This window comes from Pongo abelii, chromosome 11 (genome assembly GCF_028885655.2).
Source record: "Pongo abelii isolate AG06213 chromosome 11, NHGRI_mPonAbe1-v2.0_pri, whole genome shotgun sequence".
NCBI classification, from domain to species: domain Eukaryota; kingdom Metazoa; phylum Chordata; class Mammalia; order Primates; family Hominidae; genus Pongo; species Pongo abelii.
Window position 1 is genome coordinate 26,006,281 of NC_071996.2, and position 17,598 is coordinate 26,023,878.

Consider the following 17,598-nt stretch of genomic DNA (forward strand, 5'->3'; position numbering starts at 1 on the left):
CAGTGTAAATGGGTTAAATGCCCTAATTAAAAGGCACAGACTAGCAAATTGGACAAAGAGTCAAGACCCATCAGTGTGCTGTATTCAGGAGACCCATCTCACGTGCAGAGACACAAATAGGTTCCAAATAAACGGATGGAGGACTATTTACCAAGCAAGTGAAAAGCAACAACAACAACAAAAAAAGCAGGAGTTGCAATCTTGGTCTCTGATAAAACAGACTTTAAACCAACAAAGATCAAAAGAGACAAAGAAGGGCATTACATAATGGTAAAGGGATCAATGCAACAAGAGCTAACTATCCTAAATATATATGCACCCAATACAGGAGTACCCAGATTCATAAAGCAAGTTCTTAGAGACCTACAAAGAGACATAAGCTCCCACACAATAATAGTGGGAGACTTTAAACACCCCACTGTCAATACTAGACAGGTCAACAACACAGAAAATTAAAAGAGATATTTAGGATTTGAACTCAGCTCTGGACCAAGCGGACCTAATAGACATCTACAGAACTCTCCACCCCAAATCAACAGAATATACATTCTTCTCAGCACCTCATTATACTTATTCTAAAATTGACCACATAATTGGAAGTAAAACACTCCTCAGCAAATGCAAAAGAATGGAAATCATAACAAACAGTCTCTCAGACCACAGTGCAACCAAATTAGAACTCAGGATTAAGAAACTCACTCAAAACCACACAACTATGTGGACACTAAACAACCTGCTCCTGAATGACTACTGGGTAAGTAACGAAATGAAGGCAGAAATAAAGATGTTCTTTGAAACCAATGAGAACAAAGACACAATGTACCAGAATCTCTGGAACACATTTAAAGCAGTGTGTGAGGGAAATTTACAGCACTAAATGCCCACAAGAGAAAGCAGGAAAGTTCTGAAATCGACACCCTAACATCACAATTAAAAGAACTAGAGAAGCGAGAGCAAACAAATTCAAAAGCTAGCAGAAGACAAGAAATAACTAAGATCAGAGCAGAACTGAAGGAGATAGAGATACAGAAAACCCTTCAAAACATCAATGAATCCAGGAGCTGGTTTTTAGAAAAGATCAACAAAGTAGATAGACCGCTAGCCAGACTCATAAAGAAGAAAAGAGAGAAGAATCAAATAGACACAATAAAAAATGATAAAGGAGATATCACCACTGATCCCACAGAAATACAAACTACCATCAGAGAATACTATAAACACCTCTATGCAAATAAACTAGAAAATCTAGAAGAAATGGATAAATTCCTAGACACATACACCCTCCCAACTCTAAACAAGGAAGACGTTGAATCACTGAATAAACCAATAACAAGTTCTGAAATTGAGGCAGTAATTAATAGCCTACCAACCAAAAAAAGTCCAGGACCAGAAAGATTCAGAGCCAAATTCTACCAGAGGTACAAAGAGGAGCTGCTACCATTCCTTCTGAAACTATTCCAAACAATAGAAAAAGAGAGAATCCTCCCTAACTCATTTTATGAGGCCAGCATCATTCTGATACCAAAACCTGACAGAGACACAACAAAAAAAGAAAATTTCAGGCCAATATCCCTGATGAACATCAATGCAAACATCCTCAATAAAATGCTGGCAATCAATCCAGCAGCACATCAAAAAGCTTATCCACCACAATCAAGTCAGCTTCATACCTGGAATGCAAGGCTGGTTCAACATATGCAAATCAATAAACATAATGCATCACATAAACAGAACCAATGACAAAAACCACATGTTTATCTCAATAGATGCAAAAAAGGCCTTAGACAAAATTCAACACCGCTTCATGCTAAAAACTGTCAATAAACTAGGTATTGCAGGGTGCGGTGGCTCACGCTGTAATCCCAGCACTTTCAGAGGCTGAGGCGGGTGGATTACAAGGTGAAAAGACCAAGACCATCCTGTCTAACACAGTGAAACCTTGTCTCTACTAAAAATACAAAAAAATTAGCCAGCCATGGTGGTGGGTGCCTGTAGTCCCAGCTACTTGGGAGGCTGAGGCAGGAGAATGGTATGAACCTGAGAGGCAGAGGTTGCACCGAGATCACGCCACTGCTCTCCAGCCTGGGCAACAGAGCGAGACTCTGTCTCAAAAATAAATAAATAAAAATAAAAAATAAATAAACTAGGTATAGATGGAACGCATCTCAAAATAATAAGAGCTATTTATGAAAAACCCACAGCCAATATCAGACTGAATGGTCAAAAACTGGAAGCATTCCCTTTGAAAACTGGCACGAAACAAGGATGCCCTCTCTCAGCATTCCTATTCAACATAGTATTGGAAGTTCTGGCCAGGGCAATCAGGCAAGAGAAAGAAATAAAGGATATTCAAATAGGAAAAGAGGAAGTCAAATTGTCTCTGTTTGCAGATGATATGATTGTATATTTAGAAAACCCCATTGTCTCAGCCCAAAATCTCCTTAAGCTGATAAGCAACTTCAACAAAGTCTCAAGATACAAAATCAATGTGCAAAAATCACAAGCATTTCTATACACCAATAACAGACAAAAAAAGAGCCAAATCATGAGTAAACTCCCATTCACAATCGCTACTAAGAGAATAAAATACCTAGGAATACAACTTACAAGGGATGTGAAGGACCTCTTCACGGGGAACTACAAACCACTGCTCAAGGAAATAAGAGAGGACAAAAATAAATGAAAAAACATTCCATGCCCATGGATAGAAAGAATCAATATCGTGAAAGTGGCCATACTGCCCAAAGTAATTTATAGATTCAATGCAATCCCCATCAAGCTACCATTGACTTTCTTCACAGAATTGGAAAAAACTACTTTAAAGCTCATATAGAACAAAAAAGAGCCTGCATAGCCAAGACAATCCTAAGCAAAAAGAACAAAGCTGGAGGCATCATGCTACCTGACTTCAAACTATACTACAAGGCTACAGTAACCAAAACAGCATGGTACTGGTACCAAAACAGATATATAGACAAATGGAACAGAACAGGGGCCTCAGAAATAACACTACACATCTACAAACATCTGATCTTTGACAAACCTGTCAAAAACAATGGGGAAAGGATTCTCTATTTAGTAGTTGCTGTTGGAAAAACTGGTTAGCTATATGCAGAAAACTGAAACTAGACCCCTTCCTTACACCTTATACAAAAATCAACTCAAGGTGTTTTAAAGACTTAAATGTAAGACCTAAAACCATAAAAATCCTAGAAAAAACCTAGGCAATACCATTCAGGACATAGGCATGGACAAAGTCTTCATGTCTAAAACACCAAAAGCAATGGCAATGAAAGCCAAAATTGACAAATGGGATCTAATTAAACTAAAGAACTTCTGCAAAGCAAAAGAAACTATCTTCAGAGTGAACAGGCAACCTACTGAATGGGAGAAAATTTTTGCAATCTATCCATCTGACAAAGGGCTAATATCTAGAATCTACAAAGAACTTAAATAAATTTACAAGAAAAAAAATCAAAAAGTGGGTGAAAGATATAAACAGACATTTTTCAGAAGAAGACATTTATGCAGCCAACAACCATATGAAAAACAGGTCATCATCACTGGTCATTAGAGAAATGCAAATCAAAACCATAATGAAATACCATCTTATGCCAGTTAGAATGGCGATCATTAAAATGGTGATCATTAAAAAGTCAGGAAACAACAAATGCTGGAGAGGATGTGGAGAAATAGGAATGATGGGAGTGTAAATTAGTTCAACCGTTTTGGAAGACAGTGTGGAGATTTCTCAAGGATGTAGAACTAGAAATACCACTTGATCCAGCAATCCTATTACTGGGTATATACCCAAAGGATTATAAATCATTCTACTATAAAGACACATGCACACGTATGTTTATTGCGGCTCTGTTCACAATAGCAAAGACTTGGAACCAACCCAAATATCCATCAATGATAGACTTGACAAAGAAAATGTGGCACATATACACCATGGAATACTATGCAGCCATAAAAAAGGATGAGTTCATGTCCTTTGCAGGGACATGGATGAAGTTGCAAACCATCATTCCGAGCAAAGTATCACAAGGACAGAAAACCAAACACCACATGTTCTCACTCATAAGTGGGAGTTGAACAATGAGAACACACGGACATGGGGAGGGGAACATCACACATACCAGGGCCTGTCCAGAGGTGGGGGACTAGGGGAGCGATAGCATTAGGAGAAATACATAATGTAGGTGACGGGTTGATGGATGCAGCAAACCACCATGGCACATGTATACCTATTTAACAAAACTGCACATTCTGCACATGTACCCCAGAACTTAAAGTATAATAATAAAATAATAATAATAATAAAACTCTATGATCATCCCTATAGATGCAGAAAAAGCATTTGGTAAAATTTAACATCCTTTCATGATAAAAACTTTTAGTGAATTAGGAGTAGAAGAAAAGTACCTTGACATAATAAAGACTGGATACAACAAACCCACAGCTAACATCACAATGACTGGGGAAAAGTCGAAAAAAAACAAGAATGCTCACTTTCATCACTGCTGTTCAACATAGTACAGGAAGTCCTAGCCAGAGCAATCAGGCAATAGAAGAAATAAAAAGAATCCAAATTAGAAAAGAGTAAGTAACATTGTCTCTCTTTGCTGATGATGTAATCGTATCTAGAAAAACCCAGACTTTACCAAAAATTTTGTAGATCTGATAAATGAATTCAGTGAAGTTGCTGAATACAAAAGCAACATACAAAAATTAGTAGTATTTCTATACACTAATAACAATCTAGCCTAGAAAGAAATCAAGACAGCAATCCCATTTACAATAGCTACCAAATTAAAATAAAATACCTAGGGAAAAATCTAACCAGACACCAGAAAGGTAAAGATATTTTCAAGGAAAATTACGAAACACTAATGAAAAAAATGAAGAGAACACAAACAACAGAAAAACATCCCATACTTATGCATCAGAAGAACTAATATTGTTAAAATGGCTATATTGCCCAAAGCAATCTACAGATTCAACGCACTCCTTATCAAAATACCAATGTCACTCTTCACAGACTTCCCAAAAAAATTCTAAAATTTATACAGAACCAAAAAAAAGCCTGAATAGCCAAAGCAATCCTGAGCATTAAGAACAAAGCTGTAGGCATAACATTATCTGACTTCTAAATATATGATAATGCTATAGTAACCAAAACAGCACAGTATTGATACAAAAAAGACACATAGATCAATGGAAAAGAATACAGAATCCAGAAATAAAGCCACATATTCATAGCCATTTGATTTTCGACAAAGCCAACAAGAACTTACATTGGGGAAAGGACACCCTTTTCAGCAAATGATGCCAGGAAAATTGGATAGCCACATACAGAATAATAAAGCTGGACTCCTACCTTTCAGCATATACAAAAATCAATGCAAAATGGATTAAATATTTAAGCATATGACCCAAAACTATAAAAATACCAGGAGAAAACTTAGATAAAACTCTCCTGGACATCAGACTAGACACAAAATTTATGACTCAGACCTCAAAAGCACAGGCAACAAAAGCAAAAATAGACCAATGGGACTTAATTAAATTAAAATGCTTCGGTATACCAAAAGAAATAATCAAAAGAGCAAAGAGACAATCTGTTGAATGGGAGAAAATATTATTTAAAATATTAAATAATATTTGCATTTAATATTTAAGACATTAAATAATATTTGCATTTCATAATATTTAATATATTATTAAATAATATTTGCATTTAATAATATTTAATATATTATTAAATAATATTTTAAGCTATTCATCTGAAAGAAGACTAATATCCAGGATATATAAGAAGCTCAAACAACCAACAGGAAAAATAAGCAAATAATCCCATTAAAAAGTGGGCAAAGGACATGAATGGACATTTCTCGAAAGAAGACCTACAAACAGCCAACAGGTGTATGAAAAAATACTCAATGTCATTAATCACTAGAGAAATGCAAAACAAAACTACAATGAGATATCTTAATCCAGTCAGAATGGCTATTATTAAAAAGAAAAAATAACAGATATTGGTGAGGGTGTGGAGAAAAGAGAACTCTTATAAACTGTGGGATAAAAACTAGTACAGCCACTATAAAAAACAGTATGGAGATTTCTAAAAGAACTGAAAATAGAATTACCATTCAATCCAGCAACCCCACACCAAGTATCTACCCAAAGGAATAGAAATCAATATATCAAAGAGATATCTGTGCTTGGGTGTTTATTGAAGCAGTATTCACAACAGCAAAGATATTGAATCAACCTAAGTGTTCATCAGTGGATGAATGAATAAAGAAAATGTGGTATATATGCACATTGGAATACTACTTAGACATATAAAAGAATGAAATCATGTCATTTTCAGCACATGGATGGTACTGAAGGTCATTATCTTATGTAAAACAAGCCAGGCACAGAAAGACAAATATCACCCCACAACAGGCCCCGGTGTGTGATATTCCCCTTCCTGCATCCATGTGTTCTCATTGTTCATTTCCCACCTATGAGTGAGAACACGTGGTGTTTGCTTTTTTGTCCTTGCAGTAGTTTGCTGAGTGGGGGAGGGATAGCATTAGGAGATAAACCTAATGTTAAATGATGAGTTAATGGGTGCAGCACACCAACATGGCACATGTATACATATGTAACTAACCTGCACGTTGTGCACACGTACCCTAAAACTTAAAGTATAATAAAAATAAATAAATAAATAAAGACAAATATCAAATGTTCTCACTTATATTTGTGAGCTAAAAATGTTATCAGATGGAGGTAGACCGTGGAAGACAGATAACACACTGGGAAGGGTGAGTAGGACACGAGGGAGGATGAAGAGAAGTGGGTTAAAGGGTACAAACACACAGATAAAAGGAATAAATTCAATGTTTGGTAGCAGAGTAGGGTGACTATAATTGACAAAAATGTATTATACTCGCTGATGGACATCCTAAATACTCTAGCTTGATCACTATGCATTATATACATGTAACAAAATGTCACATGCATCCCTTACATTTGTACTGTTGAAATTGTTTAGTTTAAGAAGCAATGCCTCCTACAATGTAGGATCTCCCAGAACCACTCCAGCCAGATGAAAGCTACAAAAAAGGTCAACACTAAAGCATCTTGGAATACTGAAATGTAATAAGTTTGCTAGCATGTGTATTCTGGAAAGAATCAAAGACATATTCATAAGTAATTACCTCCAAGGAGAGGAACAGAAAATGGGAAATGAGGCTTTTGCTGCCCATTTTCTTCCACTCCACCCTGTTTGGCTTTTCCAACTTGTGAAATAAATTCGAGAATAAATGGATCATTCGGGTCTTATTTTCTCCTTTATACTTTGTAACTTTAAAAAGTTTCAATCAATCTTAGTTTTAAAAAAAAAGTAGAAGAAAAGTGAAGTAAATTATCTTTTTTTATTTTTTTTTATTTTTTTCCCGAAATGGAGTCTCCGTCTGTCACCCAGGCTGGAGTGCAGTGGTACAATCTCAGCTCACTGCAACCTCCGCCTCCTAGGTTCAAGCAATTCTCCTGCCCCATCCACCTGAGTATCTGGGATTACAGGCACCCATCACAGTGCCCATCACCAAGCACGGCTAATTTTTGTACTTTTAGCAGAGATGGGGTTTTCACCATGTTGTCCAGGCTGGTCTTGAACTCCTGACCTTAGGTGATCCGCTCCCCCCAGCCTCCCAAAGTGCTGGGATTACAAGCGTGAGCCACTGCACCTGGCCAAGTGTATCATCTTAATTCTTGATCTTTCTCACTCTCACCTTTGTTCCATTCAAGAAACTGGAAAAAGGTTTCAAAGATCTAAAGAGAGACAGGGGGTGTTAGAGTGTAGTGTCAGGAGTACTCAGCCAGAGTTGGAAGGCAGGGGTAGACAGCACCCCAAATTAGCAAATCTGTGGAGAGACAATTAACATTCACACATTGCTAGTGGATGCCACATTTTGTATTACCCTTTTGAAAAACCATTTGTCAAAATCTAACAATTAAATATTCAGGTCTCTGACCCATAAATGTAACTACAGTAATTTTATCATGAAGAAAGTTTCCATAATACTTTGTAAAATATTCATATAATTTCTTTTAATAGCAAAAATAATTGGCACTATCTCAAATTTACATCAATAGGTTATAGTTAAGTAAAATATAACACACCCAATGAATAGAAATGAATCCATAATAACATTATAAAAATTTTATTTAACAATACGATAACCAGATTAAATTTTACAAAGTGAGATATAAAATTGCATATATGGTACATTTGGGCCAAAAGGAGCAACACTTTTAAATGCAAAATGTTGAAGAAATGGCAAAATAAATTTAAATAGAAAAAATATCTGGGATAGGAGGATAGACACCTTAAATCTAACATGCATTTACTCCTTCATTTATGCATTCAGCCACTATGGATCATTCACCTTGAGCTGAGCACTGTGCCACGATCTGAAGAAAACAAGATCTTCACCCAAAAGAAGCTTATGACCGAGGCATACAGCAGATAATCCATTTCCCTAAAGAGATTAATAGAACAAAGGAATAGAAGTAAATGCAAGAGATAACAGTAAAAATAAACCGTCTCACTTGAACAGCTAGAATAACAGCAAAATATAATCTAAAGAAAGAAAGAGGGAGGAATTATTAAATATAAAAGCTGGAAGTAATTTATTCAAATCCTAAAAAGCAGAATGAATAAAAAGAATTTGTGCAAAGACCAATAATATAGATGAACATGTTACAAAGCTAATTGATAGAAAGGAAAGAAAAGAAAGGGAGGAAGGGAGGGAGGGAGGGAGGGAAGGAAGACAAACAACGGAAAACATTGAGAATGGAGGTTTTCCTGTTTCCAGTCCTACATGTAAGGAGCTTGAACATTGTCACTCCCATCCTCACAACAAAGGAAGAGTTGAAAAAACTGAAAGTCAGCAATTCTTCTTAGATCCATCGGAGAACTCAGGTGACAGGGCAAACTGCTGCCCCCAAAACTGATGAGACAGACAGGTGGACACAAGAAATCATAGCTCACTGGAGCAGAATCCCAGGAGGAGAAAACTCCACCAGAAGCAGTGCCAAGGTAGGAAAACCTGAACTATAATTCATGAATTGCTGGAGGCCCTGTGTGGACGAAGTTTGAGAGTTTATAAACTCCAGGGGGACCTAGTCTTACAGGGATCCCCACACTTTTGTGAGCCTTACCTCCAGGAGCTCTCCCAAGTTCTCACAGTAAATACTGAAGAAAAAAATCCACTTTTGCTTACAGCAGCGGGGAGAGAAAACTAACGATTTTGAAATCTGCCCAGAGCATTCTGCTCTTCTTAACAACATATTAAGAATGAGAAGGGGCTTACAACCACAAGCATGAAATGGTTGTTTGTTCATTATAAGAGAAAACTATGTACAACTGTATGATAATAAATTTTAAAATTTCAGTGAAATGGTTGATTTTTCAAAGACACAAATTCACCAAAACTGACGAAATGAGAAGTACATTTGAATGCAGCAAGGCAGGGATGTGGAAAATGAGCTTTCTCATGTGCTTCTGTAAGAAATAACCTCACATTGTTCTTCTGGAATGCGATTTGAAGGTCCACGTCAAATATGTCTAACATGTGCAAACACATTGACCTGTAAATTACTACCCTCATGCAAATTATTCTAACAAAATAACAAATGAGTGAAAAACTGTATTCTTCCATAGTCAAAGATATTTATCAAAGTACTATGTGTAATAGTGAAAAAAACAGGGAACAACTTGCATGTCTAATAATAACAATTTTGATAAATTAATTGTGGCACATTTATAGGCTGCTATCCAGTCATCAAAAATGAGGCTGTGAGTACTTTTTGGTTTAAAAGCTGTTCATACTATATTAGCAAGATGCAAAATGCAAGTTACCAAGCAAGATATATAGTGTGATCCCACTTTATATTTATTTGGAGAAAGAAAACAACATTTTGCAAAACCACATATCCAATTGCTTGCAGCACTTAACTCTAGGGGCTTGAGTTTGGGTAATTCATTTTCTTCTTCATACTTTACATGTTTTAGGTATACGTGTTTATTAAAATAAGCGTAAAATATGCACACAAAGAACAAGTGACCAATAAAGGTACTAAAATATTATTTCTGGTGCTGAAAATTTGGGCTAATTTTTTTATTCTTATTCCTGGACTTCAGCAGTTAAGAAGAGCCTTTATTACAAGACAATGTTATTGACAATTAAAAATAAATAAACTCTTAAATGATAAGCGTTCCTGAGTTATAAGGCCAACTCTGTCACTAACAATGTGAGGAGCAGTTACTTCATCTCTAGTCTCATTACCTCGCCTCCGAAATGAAACAGCTGGAGTCCATCTACTCGGGGGCCTGGTTCTAATGCCCACTTTGAATGCTGTTTCTTTCAAGGCACTGCCTGGCTCAGTCATTCAGGGAAAATCTACTGCTGTTGCAAGCTTGGTATACAGTCCATTTAGAAAGAGATTTTGAAGAAGGAAAGAAAAAAAACAAGTAATGTTCATTTGTTTCATTACAATTTAATAGAAACAACCATCCAAAAAATAGAAAATGTCAAGTGGGCTATTAAAACCCTCCAGCAGGAACGGGTGCGTCTAGGCACAAATATTAAATGCGAACAATCTCAAGAGAGGAATACAGAAGGGCGTGCTTGCTGCACCGGCTCAAGCACCATTTTTGTCTGCAGAGAAGATCATGCGGAAGGCTGGATATCCACAGCAGCAGAGCTTGGCTTACAGGGGATCCATTGTGCAGAGGGACCTTGGCTGCTCTTCTGCCGAAAACAAATTGTATATTCTTGCTGTTTGTTTAGAGTCGTTCAGTGCTGCATTACTGAGGTCCATTCTGAGCCAAGCACTGTGCTAGGGGCTGGGGATTCCAAAATGAACGAGGCATAGACCCTGTTCTCACGGATCTCACAAATCCATAAAAAGAAAGAAAAGCAAAGAGCAAATTTCAGTGCTATGGAGGAATGCATCATGGAAGCTTGGCAGGAGCCCAAAGAAGCCCCTTGCTAGTTCTAAGAACTGAGGCATGGCTTCCTGAGTCCTGACAGGTGAATGCGTGCCAGCCAGGTGTAGTTAAGAAAGGTGTTGCAAGGAGAACGTGAACAAAGGGCCCTGAGAAACAGTGTGTTGTGCTCCAGTAGTTCACTGTGTTCCTCTCAGCAAGTGCAGTGGGAAGGAGGGAGGCAGGGCTGGGTCCTGAAAGTAGGCAGGGGCCAGGAAGAGCTGAAGCCAGGCAATTTCACGCTCAGATTTCATTCCAAACTCAGGAAACAGCCCCTCCATCTATCCGCTGGCACACCAGTGACCAAGAAAATACATCCAGGGCCCCACCCCTGGTCCCACTCACACCAACACAACCCATCCCAGATGGCCTAGTTATGAGTACAATGGTCTTCCCACAAGCCAAGTTTGAAACCAAACGTTATTGAAATAAAACCACTGGGAGGGGAGGGATGAGGATACTGCCCTGGGCTGACATCCCCTCAACTTGGCCTTGGCCTTCCTGCAGCTTCTCAACAAAACTACGAAAAAAAAAAGCAGAAGGTTGGTCTTCATTTTTCCAACTCCAAACTTGTTATAATTTGCAATTTGTTTCAAGGTCTCTGTTTTCATTTCAACTAAATCCCTACCAAAAAAATAATTATCTAGTAATTTCCCAGTAGAGGAAAAACAAAAACAAAAACAAAAAACCATGTTCACCCATGGTCATGGGTGGGGCACAGCTGACTCAGCAAGTGGTACACTTCAGGATGGACAGGAATCTTCCTCCTGAGCATCAGAGATCCATGCAGGAGACTCAGGAAGAAGGAAAGAGGGGGGATGCAGCAGGTGACAGGGAGGAACAGGATTCACCAAGCAGGCTTGGGCAGGACGACTGGGGAAGAAGGTTGCCCATCTCCCAATCATAACTAAATGCTGTGCTCTTTTCCTGAATACTGTTAGTATCATTTATTCCCATCAAGAAAGGGAGGTCTGGTTCCAGCACACAAACCCAGCTTCAGAACACTTCCAGGAATAAAAAAGGACATCCCCCACTGAGGATTCCCCTCCAGTCGCTAACCTACCTTGATATTTGGTTGCACTAGGATGCAGAGGCCTCCTGGTGCAGTAAGGCACCTGCAAACCAGTTTTGCTAACCCAGCACTGGAAAGGAAAGGGAGCTGAGACTCTGGGGCAGAGTCATGCTGACTCTTGGTGTTTAAAAGTGGCTCAACCTCTCTAGGCCTCATTCTTTTCTTGTCAATGAGAAAAACTAATAATGCTTTCCTTTACTGATTCAAAAAAAAAAAAAAGGACCAATGGACAGACCTGGCAGTGTCCCTTCCCCCACACTCTTCCTTTACAAAGACGGTGGCTGGAGCTGCAGCAGCCTTTCTGTGGCCATGAAGGAAAGGCCAAGACAAACATACCAGGGCCTGTCCTGACATATCTGAGCCACTGAATTAAGGCCAACAGGTAATTGCCTCCAGATTTCTTGTTCTATGAGAAAAATTCACTCTATTGATTTAACCACACTGAGTCAGATTTTCTGTTAATTCTGCCAAAATCAATGCTAACTGAAGGAAGGGCGTTAGGACAATTAAATAAGATATGAACATTGCATAGCACAGTACCTACAAAATAGCAGGAGAACAATGTTAGTCCTTCCTCTTATCAGTCTCTCTTTTGAGGACAAAATCTCTCCTGGAGATGAAGTACTATCAGAGGGGGTGAAAGTCAATGTGATATTTGCAGCATGGACTCACAAGATGTCAAACCAGGAGGTTCTATGGATCATGCATGTTACACCTTTATCTTCCAGATGAAGAGACTGATGCCCAGAGAGGAAAAGCAACCAGCACACAATTACTCAGGGAGTCGGTGACAGAAATAACACATTACACCCCAGGGTCCGGAGAAGCATCTGCTGACTCTGTCATCGGCTGGGGAGAGGGACACACTGGGGAGGGAGGACGTGCGCTTAGCAGTCAGACAAGCTTGAAGAGGAGCCCTCAGCCTCAGAATCCCTCTCCTGCCCAGCTCCCCTATCATTTTCCTGTTATTTCCCAGTCCAGGCCCCCCTAGATCTTCCCTTGGATGGTCACATCACCTCCACCTGCCTTCACATCCTCCTCCTCCAACAACATGTGGACCACCTGTACATCTCCTCCACCATTGTCTTCACTCCAGCCACTGCACATGAACCTTCAGTGACTCCAAGGGGAAGAAGCCCTCATTCCCCTGTCCATCCCTGGGACAGGACTGTAGCTGGGTCACTCCACCTTCTCCACAGGCTACTGTCACGTCAATCACATGTTCCCTCTGAGTGATGCTTACTCAGCCGCGGAGCTTCACTGCAGATCCACTTTTCCCACCCTGTTGAAAAGTGACTCCTTTCCTAACAGCCCATTCTTCCTCCTCTGAACTCCAGGAGAACTTGTTTCAGCATTGGCCATATTGCCACTTGGCATTTATGGCTTCAGGTTTCTGCGGAACTCTTTGATTCCTAAATGTCTAGTCTCTTTGCACAAGCTTTTTGAGAGCAACCACTGCCCTGTCTGTGCCTAGCATGGGAGCAAGCACAGAGGAAAATCTGGGAAGGCTTGGTAGCAGCCCGCAAGGTAGCACCTGAAGCAGCGAGTGCCAGGGTCAGACTCGTCGTGGCCACTAAAGCCTCCTGAGAGGCTAGGATGCAGCAGAAACAAGGTGTGCTCACAGGAATCTTGCAAAGAGCTTAATAAAAGACCATTTACAGGTGTACTTAAGCAGATGTACAGAGGCAAGGGAAACAGGAAGGATAGCCCAATGCCCCAGGACAGGCAACATACCTAGGCTGAAGGGAAGGGGAGGAGGCTGTAGCCAGGGCTTCATAAGCCCCTGAATCATGAAAAGGGTCCAGCCATAGAAACTGTGGCTGCAACTGGGACTGTAGAGGGACCCAGCCCATGCAACAACTGGCACCAAAGCAGGAAAGAAGCAAGGGAACAAACATCCCCATCTCTCTCTCCTTCTACCTCTCATCTCTTGCCGGTGCCTCCCATTGGTCAAACTCAACAGGAAGCCAGAAGGCAAAGAAATCTAAATGATGGAGTCCATAGGGATTAGCCCTCCCTTCACCTTCCCAGGATACAGAGCAAGGTAAAGAAAGGAGGGGAATGTATTAGGGGAAGAAAGGAGAGGTGCAAATGGAAAATTACCAGCACAGGCAGGCACTGGCTGAGCAGCTTACCCTTCACAATAATCCCTGGAGAAAAGGATTTTGATCCTCATTTGCAATGAGGAAACCAAGGCATAAGGAGATCCATTAACTTGCCCAAAGTCACAGAGTGACAAAGTGGCTGAACCAGGATTCATATACAGGTAGTCTGATACCAGATTCTGTATGCTTAAAACAGTACACTCAAATGCCTTGTGCAATAAGCAAAGGAATGAACAAGTGTAACTAACACAATGGCCAAGTGTCTCTTCTGCATCCATCCTTGTAATGACAAAGCCTAGGATATCTTCATAACCCCACACCTGGTGAATTTCTCTCCCAACCACACCCCTCAGTAGAAAGCACAGCCATAATCTAGAACAGCAAGTCTCAAACATTTTGGTCTCAGGACCCCAAATTTACTGAAAACCATCAAAGAGCTTTGGTTTATGTGGCTTTTATCTGTCAATGTTTGTCAAATGAGAAGTTCAAACTGAGAAATTTTTGAAATACAAAAGTACATGCCATAGAAAAATGATGCCATCACCTATCATGGGGCTGCTGAGAAACTCCACTGCACACTTATCAGAGAATAAGAGTGAAAGGGGCAAATAACATCTTAGTGTTACTATGGAAAGAGTTCTGACCTCAAGGATCCCCTTGAAAGGACTTGGGGACCTGCCCCTTGTCCTCAGACCACAGTTTGAGAATTCTCAACCCAGAAGCTGCCTTTATTTTATTAAAATAATTATATAAACCATAGCCTTATATATTATTAGCCTGAACTTAGTGACCTAAGCCTCATTTCTCCTCCTTCCTCTCTCTTTAATCCCATTATTACTCAGACCCCATCTATCCAGAGTGCAGAATGCTCTTGGAAGCCACCTCCCAGGACCAGAGCCCAGAGAGGGAAAGCAGCTCCGCCAGGGCTGCCCCTGGAGTGGGTTGATAAGCCCAGCTGAAGCAGTCACCCATGGAAACACAGCCTTTCCAGGTGTCACATCAGAGAGCAGGCAACAGATTATAAAGCAGGGAGAAAGGCAGAGTTCTGTGCAAAGAAACTGCTAAACTGGCAACAACCTGGGAGGCAAATGCAGCAAGTGGTCACCCCAAAGCAAGCCCAGAGCAAGAAGGAAGGTGCACGGAATGGGGCCAGCTCTGGGAAAGCTGAGGAATGCATGCCCCAGTCATTCTATTCATTTATCTGGCTTGTGCTTCTGGATATCACAGCAAGACAAGAAGAGGGAGATAGTCCCCTTCCTCCCCACCTTAAAGCTGGTCATCTGGTTCACAGATACTGTAGGCTCCAATAAACTCTGAAAGGCAATTGGGAAAATGGTAAATCAGATGCTGCATGGATTTACTGGATATAAAATGGTGTCCTTTTTTTAAGCTGGTTTTGTACTTTATTTTTCTTTAATGCTACCTTTAAGCTATTTGATTTCATCCATCTACTTTCTATCCTTCAGCAAGCGTATTTATATTCTGTAATGAAAAGAAAGATTTTGTATCATAGTCTCTCACATAAAGCTATTCCATCAGAAATGTATGTGACCTCATCTCACTCTCCCTTCTCCCCAGAAAGAAATGAATTCCCTTCTGAAGTCATCTCTGCCAACTCACAGTGGGCACCATTCATCCCCAGCTGAGAATCAATACACTTACAGACACAGCCCCATCATCTTCACAACCCTTTCTATTTTTTAATCATCCATGTGCTGAGCACTGAGACATGCACTATACACGTTATTTCTAAGCTTCAAAACAACTCTACTAAGGAAGCATCATTGTCCCTATTTTGTAGATGAAGAAACCGAGGCTCAAAAAAATAATGTGCTTCATCCAGCTGGTAAGTGACTCAGCCATGATTTGAACCCAGGATGTAACAGGCTCCAAAACCTTTGTTAATCCAGCTTCCATGTTGCCTTTTGACCATTTTTTTTTTCTCTAATCAGCAGCAGTCTCCTCATGCATCCCAAACTTTGTTCACTGCTGTATCAGGCACAACTCTCCTGAGAGTGGTGCATAAGCCTGGTCTGATGGTTCCTTGATTAAGAAGCAGACTCACTGGACTTTCCGATAATCACACAGAAGTCATGCTTACTACCTCTTGGCTGGTAGCTGACAATTTCCTCCATACACTGTACATGATACCACTGCATTCTTTTTCTTTCTCAGACATGATTCCTTCAGTGCCTTGCTAATTGCCTCCAGCCTATCCTTGGTGCTTGCAATTCCAAACACTCCTTTAAAAACAAATTAGGTAAATCTCCCTCTTGTCCACTCTGTGCATTTTCTGTCATTGTCCTTGGAGTAATGAACTTTCCCTATGGAAAAAAAAAAAAAAGCATGGAAGTTGAAAATATCCAGTTTAATGTAGCAGGGGGATAGTTCTGATTGACCAACCAAATGCTTCATTATCCCCCCAAATTAGCATTTCAAAAATTTCTGCCACAACTCATTTTCTTGACTCTTAACAGGCTAAAACAGCAAATGGGCAAATGTTGCAATTTTCTAACTGAGATGATCACCCTGACACGGGCCTAGGTTTGAATACATCTGTGCACATGGTGATGTGTATGTGTATGCGTTGAGATGTGTTCTGTGGACATGTGTGAAGGGGTGCTTCAGAACATGTGGTTACTCCATGACTACTCCCAGTAGACTTGGCCTCCTGAGGTCTCCAAAAACATGGAGAACCAAAGACATTTAAACTACAAATTAACCGCTGACCCCAAGTCTCCTAGCTGAATGAAAAGTGGGATAGCACTGGCTCAACCCAGCTCAACGACGTGAGTTTTTACAAAATATTTGGACTTTGAGCTCCTCTCCACACTACCTGATCTTCCTACACCCACTTCCACCTCTACACTCAGAGCCACCTACACTCTATAATAAACAGGACCCATTACCAGAGCTTAAAACATGAGGTGGGCTCCCAGCTAGGAGGTATCTTTTCTTGGGGACATTCACACACACTGGCAAACCAGTGCTTGGAATTAGGACTCATCCCCTCCTAGATTTTTATGACCAGAGTCAAGTTTCCTACCCCAGACAAAGAACAAGATTCCTGACCCTGAACAGTGCCACTCTCACCAACCATACCTTATCACAAATGAGAGGAACAGGACACAGAGACATGGGTCTCAAAGTGGCAGCCCTGGGACACTGAGAGTGGAAGATGCCACACGAGAAAAGAAAGGAAGAAGAGGTTAGGTGGCTGATAAACCTGGAAAGGAATACTGGAATGGGAGTCCACTCTGGTAGTTCACAGAGTACATTAGTCCTACAAAGGCTGTGAAGAATCCTGTGATAAAGAAACCTGTTTAACTGGATTCAACCCAAATTTATTTGGCTGCACAATGGTCTTTTCT